The 20,134-nt window shown below is 47.2% G+C and overlaps 1 protein-coding gene across 1 annotated transcript in view; it reads left to right on the top strand.

Moving 5' to 3' along the window:
- The window catches only part of robo1 (roundabout, axon guidance receptor, homolog 1 (Drosophila)), a 264,703-nt gene that overhangs the window by 45,875 nt on the left and 198,694 nt on the right, over positions 1-20,134 (top strand). The window lies entirely within an intron of this gene.

Genomic DNA, 20,134 nt, shown 5'->3' with positions numbered 1-20,134 from the left:
ATAATGGGCTGTGTTTGTCATTAGAAAACAAAGTACCCTTTTGAGGTGACATAACACTGTTTTGAAAGCAAAGTTGCCTTTTGCAGGATGTATAAAGGGTTTTGCATTTTGTGTGAGTGGTTTTGGGATTTGTGTTTAGAGTTTTGAGGAAACGAGGCATGCTTTCAAAAAATGTGTGTTAGCAATTGAGAAAAACTGTAACCTAAGATGCACTCTAAAGGACAGAAAGTAGGGCAGTAACAAATGTGTGTGTGTGTGTGTGTGTGTGTGTGTGTGTGTGTGTGTGTGTGTGTGTGTGTATGCGTGTGCGTGTGCGTGTGCGTGTGCGTGTGCGTGTGCGTGTGCGTGCGCGTGCGCGTAACAGTGTAACACACAGGGACCGTCAGCTGCACATGTAAGAACACAGCAGGTGCCACTATTTAATTCAACAGCACTCCGCACCACACACACACACACCACACACTCACACACCACACACACACACACACACACACACACACACACACACACACACACACACACACACACACACACACCCCCACACACACACACACACACCCCTGATATCAGCAGTGGGACAGCTCGCCGGTGAGCCGGGGCTTATTGTGTCCGTCTGTCAGCCTGACTGCCTGGCTCCCGGCTGGCGTGGCACGGCGCTGCACCTGTGCGGCTCCTCCTGAATTAGTCTGCCCCGCCGCTCCGCCTGTCAGGCAGTAAGTGGAGAGGGGGGTCAGCCGCTCCCGCCGGGGAAGATGGAGGTGGGGGGGGGGGGGGGGGTGCTCTCCCTGAGCCCCCGCATTGAAGATGAAGGACAGGCCAACCCTGCTGTGTCATTGCAGCTCTGTGTGCTCTCTGTATCTCTCCCTCCCCAGTCCAACGCCCTGCGCTCTTATCTGGCTTTGTTCATTTAGGGGGGACGGGTGTTTGGTCCGGCCGAGAGGGGGATTGTGGGTCGTGCCGAGGGCACTCGTCGATTGGCCACTCAAATCTGACGGCTGCCACGTAGGGTTTCGATCGTTATGGATTGGCGGCCATGGTGGTGGAGGGGTGCTGGGAAATTTTATCAGAGGACGGCCGCCCGGCAGACCTCTGCGTGTCACGCCATTAATCTTCCTGTCACCGATGTGTCAGTCAGTGGCGACGGGGGTAGGAGGGGTGGGGCAGAGAGGTGACTGTTCACACCCCCCCAGTGACTTACACGTAGGCACATGCACATGCACAGTCATTGACACAGACACACACACACGCACACACACACAGACACACATGCACACACACACATGCAAACCACCATACACAAACACACACACACACATGCAGTCTCTCTCTCTCTCTCACCCATTCACCCTTTTCCACACTCACAAACCCCTCTCCCTCAGAACACTCACGCACACACACACACACACACACACACACACACACACACACACACACACACACACACACACACACACACACACAAACACACAAACACACACACACACTCAATATCCCTCTTAGACACGCAACCTCTTTCTCTGAAACACACACACACACACACACACACACACACACACACATTCAAGTCCTCTCATGCGGACCACCCACGGCACTCGTGCTCTGTAATCACTTCATGTGTCCTCTGCTATGCTAATCAGCACTAGCGGAGGTGGCTGTGGACATGTGTGGACTGTGGCGGTGTGCCAGGTCAAGGCTCTTCAGCCCCAGTGCAGAACAGTCACTCCAGCCCTGACACTGTTTGTCAATCACTTGTGCAACTCTGTGGGTCTATGACCAGCAGCAGCAGCAGGTCTTAATCGAGCAATTTGAGTGTTCTACACTTTGTAACAAAATGGAAAAAGCATGTAGATGACTCCAAAGTGGGCAAGTTGAAATACTATTGTAGTGCTTCCTGTAAAAATGAGAAATGCATAATTAAGTACAGCATTACCACGGTAAAGAGACCAGAGAAAATGTGCTGGAACTTAATTATATCCTGAGGCAAACTGTCTACTTTGGTGGGTTTCTGGCTATGGAGAGAGAATAAAAGAGAGAGAGAGAGAGAGACTCCTCTGACTGGTGGAGCTGAGGGACTGGTGGAGGCTCCCATGGCTCCATGAGAGTCTGCGTCGTCTGGAGAGGTTATTGGCAACCTGCAGAGTGAACTCCAGGCTCTGGCTCTGAGTTAGAGGGGTTCTGGCTCAGACAGCCAGAGAGGGAGGGAGAGAGGGGAAGGGAGAGGAGGAGAGGGAGAAAGAGAGGGGAAGGGAGAGATGGGGAGAGGAGGAGAGGGAGAAAGAGAGGGGAAGGGAGAGATAGGGAGGGAGCTGGGGGTGAGGAGGATCACCAGTGACATCCACCAGACTGTGCTGACACAGATGAACCCCACAGGTGACCCCCCCCCTCCCCCCCTAGTCTCTCCTGGTATGGAGGGGGAGCTCGGCTGCTGAGACCCTCAGTACCCCCAGGGTGATGAGTAAGAGAGTAAGAGAGTGATGAGTAGGAGGACCTGAGTCTGTCGCGCTGGCCATTAGCAATGTCACTGTCATCTGTTTCCTGCGGGGCATATGCACACATATAGCACTTAACATTGCACTGTAGTAGCAAGTCATATATACAGTACATATTTCTGGATACTCATCTGAAAGAGATGTTGCTGTTGAAATGGGAGTCAAAGCTCTGTATTTACTGGTCTTACCATAGAGGTTTTTTTTCCTGTCAGGAGGCTTTGATGTGTGAAATCAAATACACATTAGATCTTACGCCACATGGTTTCATAGGAGCATTGCTGGATCACACCATTTGTTGTTAGCCCAATTTATCTGGCCCGCTTGTGTATCTCTGGGAGATAGAGGAGAGCAAACATGCCTGAGCGGCATCTCCCTCCATTTTGGAAGTTTGGTCTGGTTGGTCTCACGCCACAGAGTGAAGGAGATTAAAAGTGTGTTGGAGTGTGACAGCACAGTTTGGCTGGTCAGGATAGTCTGGAGGCTTATACTGCTCTCCCCAGTGCCTCTCTCTCTCTCCTTCCCTCTCTCTCTCTGTCTTTCACTCCCTCCCTTTCTCCTCTCTATCTCTCTCTCCCTGTCCTTCTCTCTCACACAGAATGCAGATGTTGCTGACTCAGACGGTGTCAAGGTTACTGGCCTCAGTGTGAGCATGATTCCAGAATGTTATCATGCAGGGCATGGCTTATTAATAGTTTTTTTTTTACCATCATTTTGTCTCTCGTCTCCATATATGTCCCCTTTTTCAAAACTTTTTACATAGTGTGCTTAATGAACACAAACCTGAGTACATCAGTTCACTTTTAGTGCAAAAGGCACTACAACTACTAAAACTTTTCATACTTCACCCAGAAGTGACTCATGCTGCCATAACTATAGCATTTGCTATCTCTCCCACAAGACTACTTTGTCACTGAAAGTACAATCTGAAATTCTACAATGTAGTAGAAGTATGTTATATATGAGGTATATTATAGGACAACAAAGACATTTTCTTTTTCAGTTCAATAAGTGAAACAACAACATGAGACTATCACTAGTCTACTGTAGTCCTAATGCTAATTATGCCGTGGTGTCCTCTGACTTTGGCGTAAATTATTTAATACTTCACATTTACAGTACTGCAACATTCCCCCTTGCCTTGAGTCTTTAGAAAAGGGGCTTCAGCTTTGATGACACCAAGAACAGACTTTCCGATCTGCTGGTTTGCCAGTCACAGTACAGTAGATGCTACTATTGAGTGTGGTGGGTTTATGGTAGCTGGGTCAGCTTCATTCATTTAGAGCCCATGATTTACACACCAGTCATAGTGGAAATATCTGTTTCACGACAACTACATTGATATTTTGCCTTTAGACATGCACATTTCAATGCAAGTATGACCACTTTGTATAGATGTTAACAAGGCTGCAAACAAAAATCTGAATAAGTCTTGAACTGAAAGATGACTGTTTTTGGAAAGTATCTAAATGTCTGCAAAACTGGCTGTAGATGTACAGAGTTTTGCTGGTGGTGAACATTGATTGAGATTGAGGTTTTCACGAATTTCAGAAGAAGTGGTCATTGAACGCATTTTGTATCAAAGCAATGCAACAGTATCCACCGACTAGTTCACATAGTCTACTGATGTTTTGAAAAAGTGGGCACGGAATTGAGACGTATGTGACAAAAAAACTATAAACATCTTATTTATGTAATTGCTTTTACTCATCTGTGAGTCTCGGCTGATCGCTGTGAGTATCGGCTGATCGCTGTGAGTCCCTGGAGAGTCCTGGCAGATCAATACCTGCAGCAGGCAGCTGAGGGACAGACTGGAGCTGACACGACACGACATGTCACCTCACGTCGCGTCTCGTCACGACACAACTGCTGAGGTGACGGCTCTCGAGTGGATCTGGCACATCTGGTGTGTGTGTGTATTTGTGTGTGTGTGAGAGAGCCTGCGAGGAACAGAAGGATAGAGCAATTGAGCGAAGGAGAGACCAGTTGCAGGAGTGTAGAAACTCATTTTTCATCCCTTGTTAGTTCCCATAACAACACCAGACAAAAGCTTGTTCCTTTGAGAGGGAGATAAATTGATCCCATCTTCAGTGAAGCTGTGTTCTTGTATAATTAAGGATCAACGCTGTCAGTAGGACTTCTGAGGATTCTCTTGCTTAGGGATGATGGCTGAACATCTGAAGGCGAAATCAATATTTATTTTGAAGCACATTCATGCAGAAACCGTGGTGGTCCAATCTCCTCAGAAAAATGTGAAGCGCTGTTCTTTTGAAGAACATGTCATTTGTCTGTGTAAACACTTAAAGCTCAATGACAGCTGTATCCATTCTGATATATCCATGTCCACATATCCATTCTGATGATTGCATCACCAGTCCCCCACATGGTCTCAGCAGGAGGTTTCTTTTCTACCCCCCGCCCCCCACCCCTCTCCCCGCCTCGGCTCCGCGGTATTGATTTGCCATCAGTCAGCGGGCTACTTTGGTCCGGCCCAAAAAAGAAATAATCTGCATGTCAGGCCCCAGAATAAGCAGTAAATTGATAAGAAGGAAATCGATTCCCTGCCTCTGTCCGTTTGTCCTGGCATTAGTATCCCATAATGAATCCCTGCTCCCAGAATTCCAATGTCTCTCAGATGGACCTCCGTCGGCTAGATGTTGGATGCTGTTGTTTGCTGTCTGTCAGGTTATTCTGGGCCTCTCCCCCACCCCCCCACCCCCCTGAACCCCACTGAAACTCGATCTCCTTCTCTTATCCACCGACGTCTTTTAAGCATTTAATTATCCAGGTAGGTCTGCCAGGGCAGGTTCTTTTCAGCAAACGTCGACGTGGTTAACTGGCATGCGCTAAAAAGAGCAGCTGCGGTTTTCGACAGGGTACATCAGCACAGCAGCAGCAGCACCTGCTTCCCCAGTCAAGAAAAAAAAATCAATTTTAAAAGGGTTTCAGGAAATGATATCAAGCGAACAAACCTCTTGACAAAATGCCTGTCAAAAAAGTTAATTTATGCCAGCAAGGGAACAACCTGCTATCGTGTAGGAGCAACTGATATGCCCCCGAAAGCAGGGCGTGATCCCGTGAGCATCCTCTTCTTCAACCGAATATTTCGCCTCTTGCATCATATCCAGTTACTAATGGAAAGATTATGTGCTCAGTTGAATGTGTGACTGTGTGTATGACAGTGCAGCGACAACACCATGACAACACAATGACAGGCCACATCCAGCTATGTGTCAGCATGTGTGCTTTTCTGCTTACTCTTTCCTAGTCTTTGAGATAGGGAGCGATGTTGAGGGCAGAGAGAGAGAGGGAGAGAGAAATGAGAGCGAGAGAGAGAGAGAGAAGATTGTGTTAGTTAGCTTTGCCTTCTCCACACTCCTCTGTGACTGTGATTGACTGAGTCTTGGCCCCCGTCTTACCCTGGCACATCGGCGTACGCCGCAACACTGCAAATAATCTCTTCCAACTCCGGCAGGCAGGCAGGCAGACAGGCAGGCACGCGTGTGTGTAGGGGGGAGGGGGGCGGGGGGCACTGACAGCCGAGTCAGGAGCTGTCATGGCACCATGGCAGTAATTTAGCAATGACACTCTCTCCTTTTCCCTCCTCTCTCCCCTCCACCCTGACATGCCCCTGGCTTTTAGTGTATTAACACATATTAACACATCGCTCTCTGTTGGGGCCCTCGCCTCACCCCTGTGTACCTCGCCCCTCCCCTGTGCACCCCACCCCTCCCCTCTGCACCCCACCCCACCCCGCCCCTGTGCACCCCACCCCACCCCTGTGCACCTCACCCCACTCCTGAGTGATTCGGGCAGTGGCCTATGTGTGTGTTCTGGTGCAAGAGAGACATGGAGGCTCTCAACCTTAACCATTGTGTCTTTGGCTTGAAAGGAACCCACACATCTGATATATATATATATAATATAAAATATAATAGAATTAGTAAATCGTTCTGTTTGAGATCAGTCTTCCTGCTTGGACACAAGTTTAGACTTGCAGGGCAGGTAGTGGGAGAGGTGATAGCTCTCAGAGACAAATGAAGCAGGTCACTGAGGGTAGCTGGTGCCCCATTGCTGAAACCTCTACTCCCATGATGCCCTATTAGAGTGGTGAAGAGCTGGAAGGAGAGGGAGAGAGGGAGAGGGGGAGAGGATAGGGGAAGAGTGAGAGGGAGGGGGAGAGTGAGAGGGAGAGGAAGAGGGCTCTCTGGTGAACAGACCCTATGACCTGCATAGAGTTGGAGAGAGAAGCAGGCCTTTACTCAGCCTAAATGCTCAGATGTGCTGTAAAGCTGCCCCCAGCTGGTTTGTGTGTGTGTGTGTTAGTGTAACTGTATGTAGGTGTGTATATGCTGTATATATAGGTCTGTGTGTGGAGGGGTGCTTTTGTATCCGCAATTCTGTGCGTGAGTGGGTTGGCTACAGCCTGTGCATGTATGCTGTATTTGTGTGGGTGCATGTGTACTAATGTACCTGTACACTTGCAGGGATAGAGAGATTGTGCGTGAGAGAGAAAGAGATGGGGTGAGAAGCCTGTTTTCATTGGAGGATTATATTTTTAAACAGGACCGGCAGCACAGCACAGCAGCTATGGCTGTTTCATGCTCTTCCATCTCATTCCACAATGGCTATTCTCCACCAGGACGTGTCAGCCTCTCGTACTTACAGCCACAAGCACACAATGGCTTTGTTATGTGTGTATTCATTCAGTGCTCATCCGCTCGCTAACAAAGACAGTGTAAGGACACCTGAGCTCGGACACAAACCCAGGGCATGATGTATGTGGCGTGAAATACCTCCGGCTTTACAACCCCACACTCGTAAAAAAAAAAAGTGAATAAAACGTGACAGATATCTCGCTGCTGGGGTAGATGACTTGCTTACACAGTGATTTTCTGGCCGGGCTCATAACTCAAACATCTCTCCCTTGGGTTCCACCTCCCTCTCTCTCTCCCTCTCCCTCTCCCTCTCCCTCTCTCTTTTGCTCTCTTGCTCCCATCTGAGCTGCCTCGACAGTGGACAAAGGACAGCGGCCACCACCACCCAGCCACCCATCCTCCCCTTAGCCCCATCTGTCAGACCACTGCTGGCCACTGTTTGTCCAGCGGGTGGGCAGAGTGTTGACCACAAAGAGAGAGGAAGAAGGCTTAGCCTGCTCGCTCAGGTCCAGATGAGCCGTGTGTGTGTGTGTGTGTGTGTGTGGTGAGGACAGATGCCAGTGTGTTTGCTGTGGGGATTTTCTGGTCCGAGCCACCATGCTTGGACCTGACCTTACTAATCAGCACAGGAGGCTTTGGTGTTGGCCGTTGTCCATTGTTCTGGAGGTTAACGTCAGATTTAACAGACAATCCAATTTATTCTCAACATAAAACCACAGATAGAAGGTTCAATAGGTTAGTATAGATATTCCAGTGAATCACAGCTTTACCAAGGCAAACATTTTCTATTGGTTAAACATTACTTTTGGTTTACTTTTGATGTTGCATTGCTTGCAGACCTGTGTGTCTTTTTCAGTTGCCGGCCATGGTGTCCTCCTGTGTGTCTAGCCGTTTGTTGTTGTGTTGCTGAGCACTTCTATCTAGGCCTGGGACCACCTTTCCTCCCATCCTCTCCTCTCTCTCTGTTTGAAGAGAAGATAAGATACAGTGGGTCGGGGGATTAGAAACTTTCAATTTGATCCAGTGACATTTCCACACCAGAATGAAGTCTGCCGTGCTAAATGTCAAATCATGGAGCATATCAGAGCACTACTTTACTCTTGACACTTCCAACGGTTTAATTTCATCTCCCACTCTTCTCATCTCTCTCATCCTTTGTCTCTCTCTCCCCCCCTCTCTCTCTCTCTCTCTCTCTCTTTCTCACCCTATCTCTCTCTCTCTCTCTCTCTCTCTCTCTCACACACACTTTCTCTCCATCTCTCTCTATCACGTTCTCACATTTCTCTGTCTCTCTCTCTCTCCTTTCTCTTTCTCTCTCTGCCAACACTCCTCGGACACAGAACCTGTTTCATGAATGCTGAAGAGAGCTTAGTTGCTGTGGAAGATGCTGATCCCTTTAATTTGTCGCCTAAGCCTTTAATTTATGGGCCCTCACACGCGTCTGTGAGGATGCGACAGGTCGACTTTGGTCTAAATAATGAGTGATGAAAGGGCTTCAGGTGGCTGACGATTGAGACATCCATGGCTGCCCACCTTGATCATTGTGCCTTTGAGCTTGCACCTTGCCTTTGGGAAGGGATGCTGCATCAAGGCAGGTTTCAAGGTAGTCATCCACAGTAAACTTGAATATGAAAGCCCTGATTTCTGTGACCACATTAAGAAGACCCAGTAAGAGATGTGAAAGTACTTTCTGTTTCTCTCCTTCTCTCTCTCTCTATTTATCTGTCCCTCTTTGGCTCAAAATCTAAAATTTTCCCTTTAGTCTGGCCTAAATAATTACGCAACTAAACAATTCAGTCCTTTGAACAATGTGTCTCGTAATCATGCCGACTCAGGTGAGTCTAGTGGTGATTGATTGTGAATGTGAAGATGATGATGGTCATGATGATGCCGAGGTTGATGGTGGTGGTGGTCATGTGAATGACGATGATGATGATGAAGATGATGATGATGATGGTGGTGGTTAGGGGGAGGCAGAGGAGAAACGAGGAGGGTGTCCATAATTCCATGATGACACACATTCCGACTGGTTTTATTTAAGAGATGGCTCTCCTTAAAAGTTAAATCAGACATTTACATAAGTTTTAGTTATGAAAACAATAAATTAGTGTGCTAGTGGTTCATCTATAAGGCTGCCAATCAACATACTCCCCTCCTGGCCATTAAACAGCCCTGTAATAAATAATTGGCGATGTCATTGCAGCAAGGTTTAATAATGATCAAAAAGGCAGTTAACACTTTGAAAGACTAGTTGGCTCTCTCTAGCCTCCAGGACAACTATGGTTATTTCTCACTGATTTGTGATTTTTGCAGCATTACCATTCCTCTTAATAATATGGGGAGGCTATTGTAAAGTCATTCTTCCGCGGACAGAATGCTCATAATGTCCATTTGTCCAAAAGACATGGGTTTCTTGTTCCACAACAACTTGTTAAAATATCAGTGGTCTATACTAGATTGTTTTCCTGAGAGACACAGAAACTGTGGAAAAAGACGAGCGATAGATGGAGAGAGATAGGGAGGGAGTGAGGGAGAGAGAGAGGTAAAGGGAGAGAAAAATAAATAAAAGAGAGAGGTGATGAGCAAGAAATCGCCATATTGTTATGGCAAACGAGGCGCTTTTCCTCCCAACCTTGTGATGTGTGACCCCGTGTGACTGTGCTCTGGCCATTACTCAGCCTGTAATGAGAGGATTCATTTAGTGGCGCTGACTAAAATGAGTTTCCTGCTGCACAATACACTAAGCAAAACAACAACACTTTCTTCAAAACACTCTGTATATGCACAATTTGAACCTGGCCTTTAGACAACAATACAGAATCAGGCCATATCATTGGTCTATCCTTCCTCCATGTTCTCTTTTTCTTCCCCTCTCTCTTGCTCTCACTGCATATAGGGGTCCACATTTGTTCCTGTATTTGCATGTATTGAAGTCCACATTATCTCAGAAACATGTCTATTTACTTCACATTTAAAAGTAAATTGACCAACTTTAGATAAGTGCTGTTAGCCCCGGGTGCTGTTGCAGTGGCCATTGTAAAGCAGTAGCATACTGTAGGTGATGTGATTGCTAGCTCAGTGTGTTTATTCTGGGTCATTAGACAGTAAGGTAGCTGTTCAATCTCTTTTTGGTCTTTGAATAGTTTTCATATCTTTGTAAGAGGAATGTATTTAAAATGTATGAGCACATATATTCCTTCACAGTATGCTTTTACTGTCTCTCTCTCCCTCCCTCCCTCTCTCTATCGCTCTCTCAGCGTCTTCTTCTCCCTCATTCCCTTGAGAAGCAATGAGTAATGACGTCCTCACTGTTTATGATTAGCCGGTGGGGTGAGGAAATAATCTTTGCTTGCACACTGCCCACCAGTGAGCCGTCTCCCAGTGCATAGAGTATGAACAGCATGTATGTGTGTGTGTGTGTGTGTGTGTGTGTGTGTGTGTGTGTGTGTGTGTGTGTGTGTGTGTGTGTGCGTGTGCGTGCCGCGTGTGTGCCGCGTGTGCCGCGTGTTCCGCCATCCTCACCTCCACCTCCCTCCCAAGTGGGTTTGATGAATGACCCTACTCTGTGGAGAGAGCCCCCACTAAACCGCTAAACCATTCAGGTGCCGCAATCCCATGTTGTGTCCCTCCCAGGGAATAAACAATCGCGCTCCAAGCCGGCAGATTCTACGAGGGCACGCGATGGAACAGGCGGCATTAACTCCGTCTGAAACCCGATGATGTTGGTTTTGTGAAGACCGGTGAAGGAACCCAGTGAATTGGCCATGTGTAATGACACGATACATCCTCACCCGGCTGCTGAAATTGCTTTTACTCCAAGTCTCGCTGACAGGAGAATGTGCCATACATCATTGGCTATGGCTGTAGAGCAGCGTTCGGTGTGCGTTTAAAAAACGCTTATCCTTGGCCAAACTGCAGCAGAAGCAACGTTCAGCAGACCATCTTGATTATTAAAATGGCAGCACGAGCTTCCGTGGCAAGACGAAGACTGCTTTGGCTTCCTTTTTATCTCTGTCTCATTTGCTCCTCTGTTCTTTAAATGGCTTCGAAAAAAAACAAATCTCCTCCTGAAAGGTGTGACCTTAAAAGAGCTTGCAAGTGGAGGCAGAATGTCTCAATGACATTTCCACAGTGGATAATGGACTGCTTTCTGAGGCATTGTAAGCTGTGCAGGTCGGAACCTAGATCTCTAAATAATGTACTCTCAATTGGAATTCGAGATCCAAGACGAAGGCTTTTTAAGTGGAGGCATTGTGCACGATAGGGAAAATAGAGGGTTAGAAAAGAAATGTCAGCTCAATGTGTTTGCTCCTCGTCCCAGGCTTGGAGGTGCAGCCTAGTTAAAGTCTCTGATGCTGGTGTTTGTCATGGCAGACACTATTAGGTTAGTGTCAGGATTGGCCCTCGGGTTATAGACTTGCTAGTCTTGTTAGTGTTTGGCTTTCTTTTCAAGGTTGATGTGCTAATGTGTGTACATGCACATCTGTGTGTGTTTGCATGGCTGTGCCATATGAAATATATCTGTATAGATGTGTGTAGCTGTCCCAGAATCCCCAGCTTCCTTTTGAGTGTCTGTTAGAATAACGGGACCCGTCCATCCAGATGCTAATTCTGTAAACGGCTAACGCGCTGTAGTGCTGACACAGTGTGTTGACAGCAAACGCATTGACGGGAGGCCTCATTGTGTCAAACAGCCACTTTTCTGGAAGCAGAACTTTATTGAGTGTGCGGCGGTCTGCCTTTATTGAAAGGGTGTCAATTTGGGCGAGCGACTCGACCGGCCCGGCTGCTCGGGGATCCATATTTAATGGAGGCAAAGCGAACAAACACAATTGAGGAGGAAATCAATACGGCTGCTGTCGCCGAATCCTATATCACCTCACAGAGTCTCTCTCTGTGTCTTCTCATACTTGTGCTCGTGCTCAGATGAGAGGAGAGAGAGAGGGAGAGAGAAAGAGAGAGAGACGGACTGATTTCGGGACTGAGTGAGGGGTAGAGCAGGGCATTGTCTCTGTGCTGTGTGACAGTGAATCACAGGTGGCAAGTCTCTCAGACCCAGAGAGAGATGGATGAGATGGTTAGAGTTGTGGCGCAATGGATGGTGCTTCTTTTGGCTTCCCTTTGTGTGTTGGTTTTGAATTGGTGAGTGTGTCAGTGTGAGAGTGTGTAGGTGTGTTTCTGTCTGTGTGTGTATGCTTCTTGGTGTGTGTCCCTGGAAGTGTCACCTTTGTTTTTGTACTCCGTGTTATGAGAGGCGGTAGGACAAAAGAGAAAGAAAGGTCCCCTGTAATAACTCCATCAAGTGTGTGTGTGTGTGTGTGTGTGTGTGTGTGTGTGTGTGTGTGTGTGTGTGTGTGTGTGTGTGTGTTAGTGTCTGTATAGGGGGGTGAGTCTGTTACTCCCCCCTGGGTCCCCCTCTCCCCCCACCTCCTGGGTGTTCACAGGTGGGGTTGGCTGTGGCGGCCTCTGATGAAAGAGCCCTGTAATGGCTTCTCTCCCAGTCCCTGCCTCCTCACTCCCAAAACACCCAACCACTCCTGACAGCCCCCTGTCTCGCCAGACAGCACACTCGCTCTTCTGTCTGTCTGTCTGTCTGTCTCTGTCTCTGTCTCTGTCTCTGTCTCTGTCTGTATGTCTGTCTATCTGTCTGTCTGTCTATCTGTCTCGGTCTGTCTGTCTGTCTGTCTATCTGTCTCGGTCTGTCTGTCTGTCTGTCTGTCTGTCTCTGTCTGTCTGTCTGTCTATCCAATAGGTCCATGAATGTCCTTACAGAATGTGTGCACGAGTAGGAGGCACTGTGTGTGTTTGCAGGTTGTGTGTAAGATTGTGATTTTGTTTAGGTGTGCCAGGTGTGTGCGGATGTGGTGCGCATGTGAATGTTCTCTTGAATGTGTCTCCATCACTAGACTTCATTTTTATACAAAACCTAGTTATTTATAATTAAGAAGACACAGAATCTGTCCTGTGACATTGGTCTGTTATATATACATACACAGTCAGTCACTAGGAAACAGCCAGGGTTAGCACACCTACTTGGCCTGAACAATATGTATGCTATAGTTTTGAGTAATTTTCTGTGAATGTTTAAAGGTCATTTGCTCTCTGCTCCTAACCAGCATGTGCTCTAATTTGACAAATGCCCTTGGAATAAAAAGTCTAATTTGCCCCTCATACTATATTGCAGGGTATTTGTAGCTTAGGAACCCGTGTGGTAGCTGCATTCCATTCTCATTAAAACAAAGAAATGGCATTTCACGCTCCACGCTAGAGAGCTCCGTATGATTGACATGCGAGTCCCTGTTTTAATGTGCCTGACAGCCACTCCCCCTGTCAACTGAAGCATATCACACTTTATCCCACCCCCACACAGCCCCCTTCAAATGGGGGACATCAGACTGGTGTGAACATATCTATCCCCCCCCCCCCCTAAACTAATCTTACGCCCCCGCCCAGACCCACCCCACCAGTCCCACTTCCAGCATCAGCTTTGGGCTTTGGCACGAGCCCCTCTTTGGGATGCAACGGAAATTCAATCAGTTGCTTAATTACATCTTAACATGGGTTCCTAGCAGCTGGTTTTATTCCCCCACTTCTGATTAAAGGGATTAGAAAAATGAAATGTATCAGTGAATTTGCATACTACTTCAAAGAAGTGTGGAAAGAGGTGTGCGTGTGTGTGTGTGTGGGGGGGGGGGGGTTGCTGGTCCTGATGTTGGTGGAAAGGGAATTGCTACCAATCTCATGTCCTCTCCTCTCCCCTCTGTCCATCTTTCTTTCTCTCTCTCTGTCTGTCTCTCACCCTCTCTCTCTCTCTCTCTCTCTCTCTCTCTCTGTCTGTCTGTCTGTCTGTTTGGCTGCTCTGCTTCATGCTCTTCTCCCTCCGCCCATTGTGCCCTAGAAACGAGGCAGTGATGAGCTGCACCGCTGCCTGACAGATACATAGACTGGTCAAGTCTGAAAGTCAGGCTCAGTTCTTGAGCTCATGTGGGTAATCACTTACTCCAGGTGTTCAGACCGTGTATCAGTAGGTTGTGTTTTGAAAAGTGGCCTGATCAAATTTACATATATATTTGATGAACCACTCAGTTCCTCGTGCAAGGAGCAGGGTTGGGTCCAGCACCCTTCTGAAAGGCCCAATGGCCTACCCCTACCCCTACCCCTACCCCTACCCCTACCCCCTGTGGCTCATCTCAGAAATGCCCCAGGCTCCAAATGGCCCAATGTTACACAAGTAATCTCCTGAATGTGTTATGGGTTATTAGAGCATCTGGCCGCTGTCCCTGCCTGCTCCAAAAGAACTTAACCATTTTCTTTTCCTTCTTAATCTGCCGGCCTAGTGAAGCTGAACTAAGTCCTGTCCTGTAACCCCCCCCTACCCCGTTCTTCTTCTGTCTACTCGATCCAGTGTGATTTCACTGGCAGTTGGTATGCAACAGAGGGTTTAAAAGCTTATTAACAGAGTAAGAAAGAATTACAAGTCAGACGGCACTATCAATATTATGTGTGTCTATTGCCATGGGTAAATATGTGTGCACCATGCATGCGGTTGGATTTCCATAGGCTAATTAGCACAGCCGTTCTCAATGGGCATTTTGGAGTTAATTTGAGAACAAACTGCATCAATCATTCACATTTAGTTTTTTGATAAAGGATGCTGTAATTAGTCCCGTTGAAATGCAACAGTAAAATATTTAGGCAGCAAGCTGGGTGGATAGTCCTCAGTAGCAAAGCTCTCCTGAAGTGTGTGGGTGTGACTGCATGGACCTATACTGCTCTCTGCTGGCAGACATGGATACATACATGTACAAGCTCCACATGTAAGAAAGACACAGACAGGTACTCACCTGAATATACTACACTCCCCACTCCGCTGACACAAACACACACATATGCACACACACACACACACACACACACACACACACACGCACGCATGCACAGTCCATGGTTGACAGTGTGATGCAAAATTACTTTTAGTGTCATCTACCATCTATTATCTATCTATCTATAGACTATTCAATAATTTTCACTTTGAGAAACATCAATATATGAATGTTCCTCTTCTTTTATTCCATGGCCGTCCCATAATAGATAAGGTATGGTGAGATAACAGAAACAACAAGTACGAAAGCCATAACAATCATAAAGTCTTTGGCAAACAAACATGGTCACATGAAATTAGGTTAGATGGTCTGCCCACAGATCCCAGTGTGGCTTCACTCAAAAAGTATCCCTGCTCATCCCAAGTGTTTACCCAGTATGATTAGATGAAGCAATAGTCTTTGATCTTATTTCCTCTCCACGTTGTTTCCATCTGTTCGAAAATATTTAAATATGAATGAAAAGGAAATCAGTATCCCCATCCAGTCTCTATCAGTATCCCACTGACATGCTTCAAACACTCTGAGTCACACGTAGTCAAAGGACTCCATCTGCTGGCTGAGGTGTGAACTACAACCAACTGGTCCAAGGCACTTCAATGTGTCTCACATAGATTACATTTATTAACTTGGATGCATGGAGATGTGCAACTGATAAAAATGTCTCTGCTCATTTTATTTCAATGCTAATATGTTTTAATCTTATCAGGTTAGTCTCAGTAGACTTTAATCCTTATATCATATGGTGTCATTATTTTAATCACTTGACATCAATTATGTGTGTGCAAATGTTGACAGCCATTCTGCATTTGAGGCTGACTTGAAATCTGTTCCAATTTCATCATGACTCATATTTAGTCTTCCCTTAAGCCATGCAGACTCACACACAACTGAGAACCACAGGACACAAACTGGACACACACACACACACACACACACACACACACACACACACACACACACACACACACACACACACACACACACATACAATCACACACACACCCACACACACATACACACACACACAATCACACACACAGACACAAACACAGACACAGACATACACACACACACACACACACACACACAAACACACACACACACACACACACACCCACACAGACGCACACACACAGATACACACGCATACACACACACACACACACACACACACACACACAACAAAGGAGAGAGGAGCTGCGTAATTCCTGCCACATCAAAGCTGAGTTTCAGCAGTCGGAGTTCTGTGTGGCAAGAGGCATATGTAATATTTGGAGCCTTCTGTCGCTCCAATCACCAGCCCACTGTCTCGGTGGGGTTCAGAGCCTAGCTGAATCACTTACACACACACACACACACACACACACACACACACACACACACACACACACACACACACACTCACACACACACACACACACACTACATAGCTACAGCTACAGATCTGCACAACATGCAAACCCAACACATAACTACAGTGGCGATATAGCACCTCATACACATCTCCGACACTAGTCAGCCACACCACTATGACCTGCACGTCCTTGTGTCTCACGCATGCTACAGGACACCTCATCTGAAACCCAGTACAGTCAGTGCACACGGACATACAGTTCAGTGAACGTCCAACCAATTGCACAAAACTGCAAAACAGCACAAGTGTAGCACAATCGCCTTCATTTGCACACACACGCTCCACATGTAGAGTATTAACACTCTAGACTTTTTACTACCACACATGATAGACACATCTTTAGCATACTACCCACGTAACCCGACAAACACACACACACACACACAACATGATTGAAAAATGTTTAATTATAGTTGGTATGTGCGGGTTGTCTGTTAGGTATGAGGATTTAGTTGCAAATGGGTCTTGCTTGTAAAGTAGAACATTAATTGGGCATTATTACATTAGTACAATACTGACTTTTATTTTCTGTCAGGCTTTGTGTGTGTGTGTGTGTGTGTGTGTGTGTGTGTGTGTGTGTGTGTGTGTTTGTGTGTGTGTTCGTGTGTGTGTTGGAGTGTAGTGAGTAATCAACCACTCCATCTCTCCAGCCTCTGCCCTTGAGACATGAAGGGCAAATCAGTAAATTATTTATCAAAATCAATCCCCTGGTGTAATTGATCCAGGAGATGGGAGAGTGAGAGGCAGCTTATTTAGTGATGGCCAAGCCAAGACCTCATTCCAGTCCTTCTAAGCCAAGCTCGGGGTCACCAGCTGTGGGATGACCTCTTCCCAACATCCCTGTGGAGGGAACTGGGCCTGTAGTCAATGGGGAATGGCAGCTGTAAAACATTTATGATAGGAAAAGAATACTTGGGCTAAAGGTCGACTGGAATGCATAATAATACTAATGTTCCTTTGTGCATTCCTACCTTTTGTGTGTGTCGTAGCGTAGCGTGGCCATGTGCACTGTGCACCACTCATATGCTTTCAATGCTCAGCAGGATCAGTAGAGACCCCTGGTGGTCAAAAGCTGAATTGCTCAGACATCAGTTGTTAATGTACTATAAAATGAGGAGTGCGTGTGTGTGTGTGTGTGTCTGTGTGTCTGTGTGTGTGTGTGTTTGTGTGTGTGTTTGTGTGTGTGTGTGTGCCTAAGTAAGTTTACATGTAAACACACTGCCTGTCATTATGGAAATTGCGGTGCAGAGAAAGAAAAAAGAACCTGTGCTGAAAAAGGTTGGAATGCATCTGCTCCAGTCTGGACTGGACTTGCAGACCATGCTATGGAAGGATGCCTTAATCAGGAGAAGAACTTCAAGAGTATCAGAATGCACTCATTTGTAAAGCATTTGTTTAGATTTCATTGTATTAATGTAAAGAATTGCTGGGTAAACGCTATTGTCAGCGCTTTGCCAACATTAAGTAAATATAAAAGGCATAACTGCAATATGATATTGAGTGAATGGCTTTTAGAATGCATGACCACTTACGTGAAATTAAACATGAAATTTCCATCTAATTCCATGCTGAGGTGACCTTACACTAAAGGGCTCTTATGTGAGCAGAGGAAAGGGCAGATTAGCAGCCAAGGGGATATGTGTGTGTGGGGGGTGGGGGGGTGGGGGACTGCTGAGCTGGCAGGGGGGAAGAGGGGTTGTCTGGGGGGTCTCTGGGCTCTCCATCACTCCCGCGTCCCTGCAGCTGGTGTCCGCCCTGCCCTGCACACATTAACCTCCAAGCCTTCTGCCTCTGCCTCTCCCCTGGCTCTGCGTTTCCTCTAATGGGGAGTAAACGCCCGCTGTCCTCTCTCCTGGGCACGGGGATAGCTGCAGAAAGGTAGTTTGTGTGTGTGTGTGTGTGTGTGTGTGTGTGTGTGTGTGTGTGTGTCTGTGTCTGTGTGTGTGTGTGAGAGAGAGTCTGTGCACATGTATTTGTGTGTGTAGAGAAAGTGGAGAGGAGCGGTAGATAGCGGTAGATAGAGCGAGAGAAAGAGCGCGAGAGTGAGAGAGAGAGAGAGAGAGAGAGACAGAGAGAGAGAGTGCTTGTGTGTTTCTGTGTTCTGTGTGTGCGTTTGTGTGTTTGTGTGTCTGTGTTTGTGTCGGTGTGTGAGTCAGTGTGAACACGAGCACGTGAGTCCACGCACACTCATCGGGAACCATGATTGATTGATTGGCTCCTGGTGTCGCAGCCAGCGCAGCTCCACGAGGCTTGTGTGGCGTGTGACGACACTCTCTGCAAGCCAAACACCCCTCAGACATCCATCACGTTCTCATTTCAGAACATCATCTCCCTCTCGGCAGGCGTCTGTGACAGATGTGTAGTGGCACTGGAAACACCATAGCCCCTCTCTTCATCGTGTCCCTTTGGGTGTTTCAACACCTTTGAGTGTGACTGTTACAATCCCCCGATCAGTCATGTGTGTGTGAGTATGTGTGTGTAAGGAGCAGAGGAGAGCCGTGTTTGAGGAGAGAGCCATGAGTCCCTCTGGTCTGGAGTGAGCTGAACGAATCCCATCTTTAAATTGTGATACCCTCTGCGAGAAAGAAAACAGCCTCCTTCATCTCAAGCCTTTTTCGTTAGGTATGTGCTCACATTCTCATCTGCATCAGCAGGTGCTTCTGTATCTGGAAGGGTAATGTCATCGCTCTCTCTCACTCTGTATGTATGTGGTGTGTGTGTGTGTGTGTGTGTGTGTGTCTGTCTGTGTCTGTGTCTGTGTCTGTGTCTGTGTCTGTGTCTGTGTGTAAATGTGTGCATCCATAATGCAGATGTATGTGTGTGTGTGCACAGTGTGTGAATGGCCCAGGTGTATATAACTTTAGATGTATACTAATGCATGCCCTACCAGTCTGTACTATCCTCAGCTAGCCTTGCGTTGTAAACTTCTTAGGAGTGCGCCCACTCTCCTCCCCAGCCCTCATGCTGCGCCTCTTTGTCCTTCCCATCATCCTCTCTGTCTGATGGTACCGCGCGCCTCGAGGAGAGCCAACACTGCATGCTGGGAACTGAGGCTTCCTGCCAACAGAGGGAGTGAGGAGAGGAAGAGAGAGAGAGAGATAGAGAGATAAAGAGATAAAGAGAGAGAGATTTGCATGGCAGATGGGGTGTGAGGAAAGGGAATGTGCGGTTGTTGTGGCGTTTGATGTCAGCATGCAGTATGCATCAGATGGGCTTAGCCCTGCTGTGTTCCAGTTCAGACTCTAATTGTGTACATGGCTTGGAAACCCAAACCCAAAACTGACATGGCAAGCAAGCAAGAGTAGGATAGTGTGTGTGACTGTGTGTGTGTGTGTGTGTGTCTGTGTGTGTGTGTGTGTGGATGTGGATGTGAGCATATGTGTGCCTATGTGTCTGTAGAGTGTGTGTGTGTATGGATGCATGCCTGGACCACGGCAGACAAAGTGAAAAGAGACACACAGCTTCAGACAGACACACCCTTTCCCCTCATTCCCAGGCCCCCTCGTGCCTCACGGGTTTATAGTGTGCCGCGGGGCGGGGGGGTGTTTGTAAATCACACTCTTGCACAAGGTCGCTCAGACAATAACTCCTAAAGTGCGCCAGGCAGGACTGCCACGCTGAGCCTGGGCTGAGAGGTGTGTGTCTCCATACAGGAAATAATCAGACTAATAGCTCTGGAAAACACTGCAGCAC

This window comes from Clupea harengus, chromosome 9, assembly GCF_900700415.2.
Source record: "Clupea harengus chromosome 9, Ch_v2.0.2, whole genome shotgun sequence".
NCBI lineage: Eukaryota > Metazoa > Chordata > Actinopteri > Clupeiformes > Clupeidae > Clupea > Clupea harengus.
The sequence above is the reverse complement of the archived record's forward strand: the minus strand, read 5'-3'. Positions and strand labels throughout refer to the sequence as shown.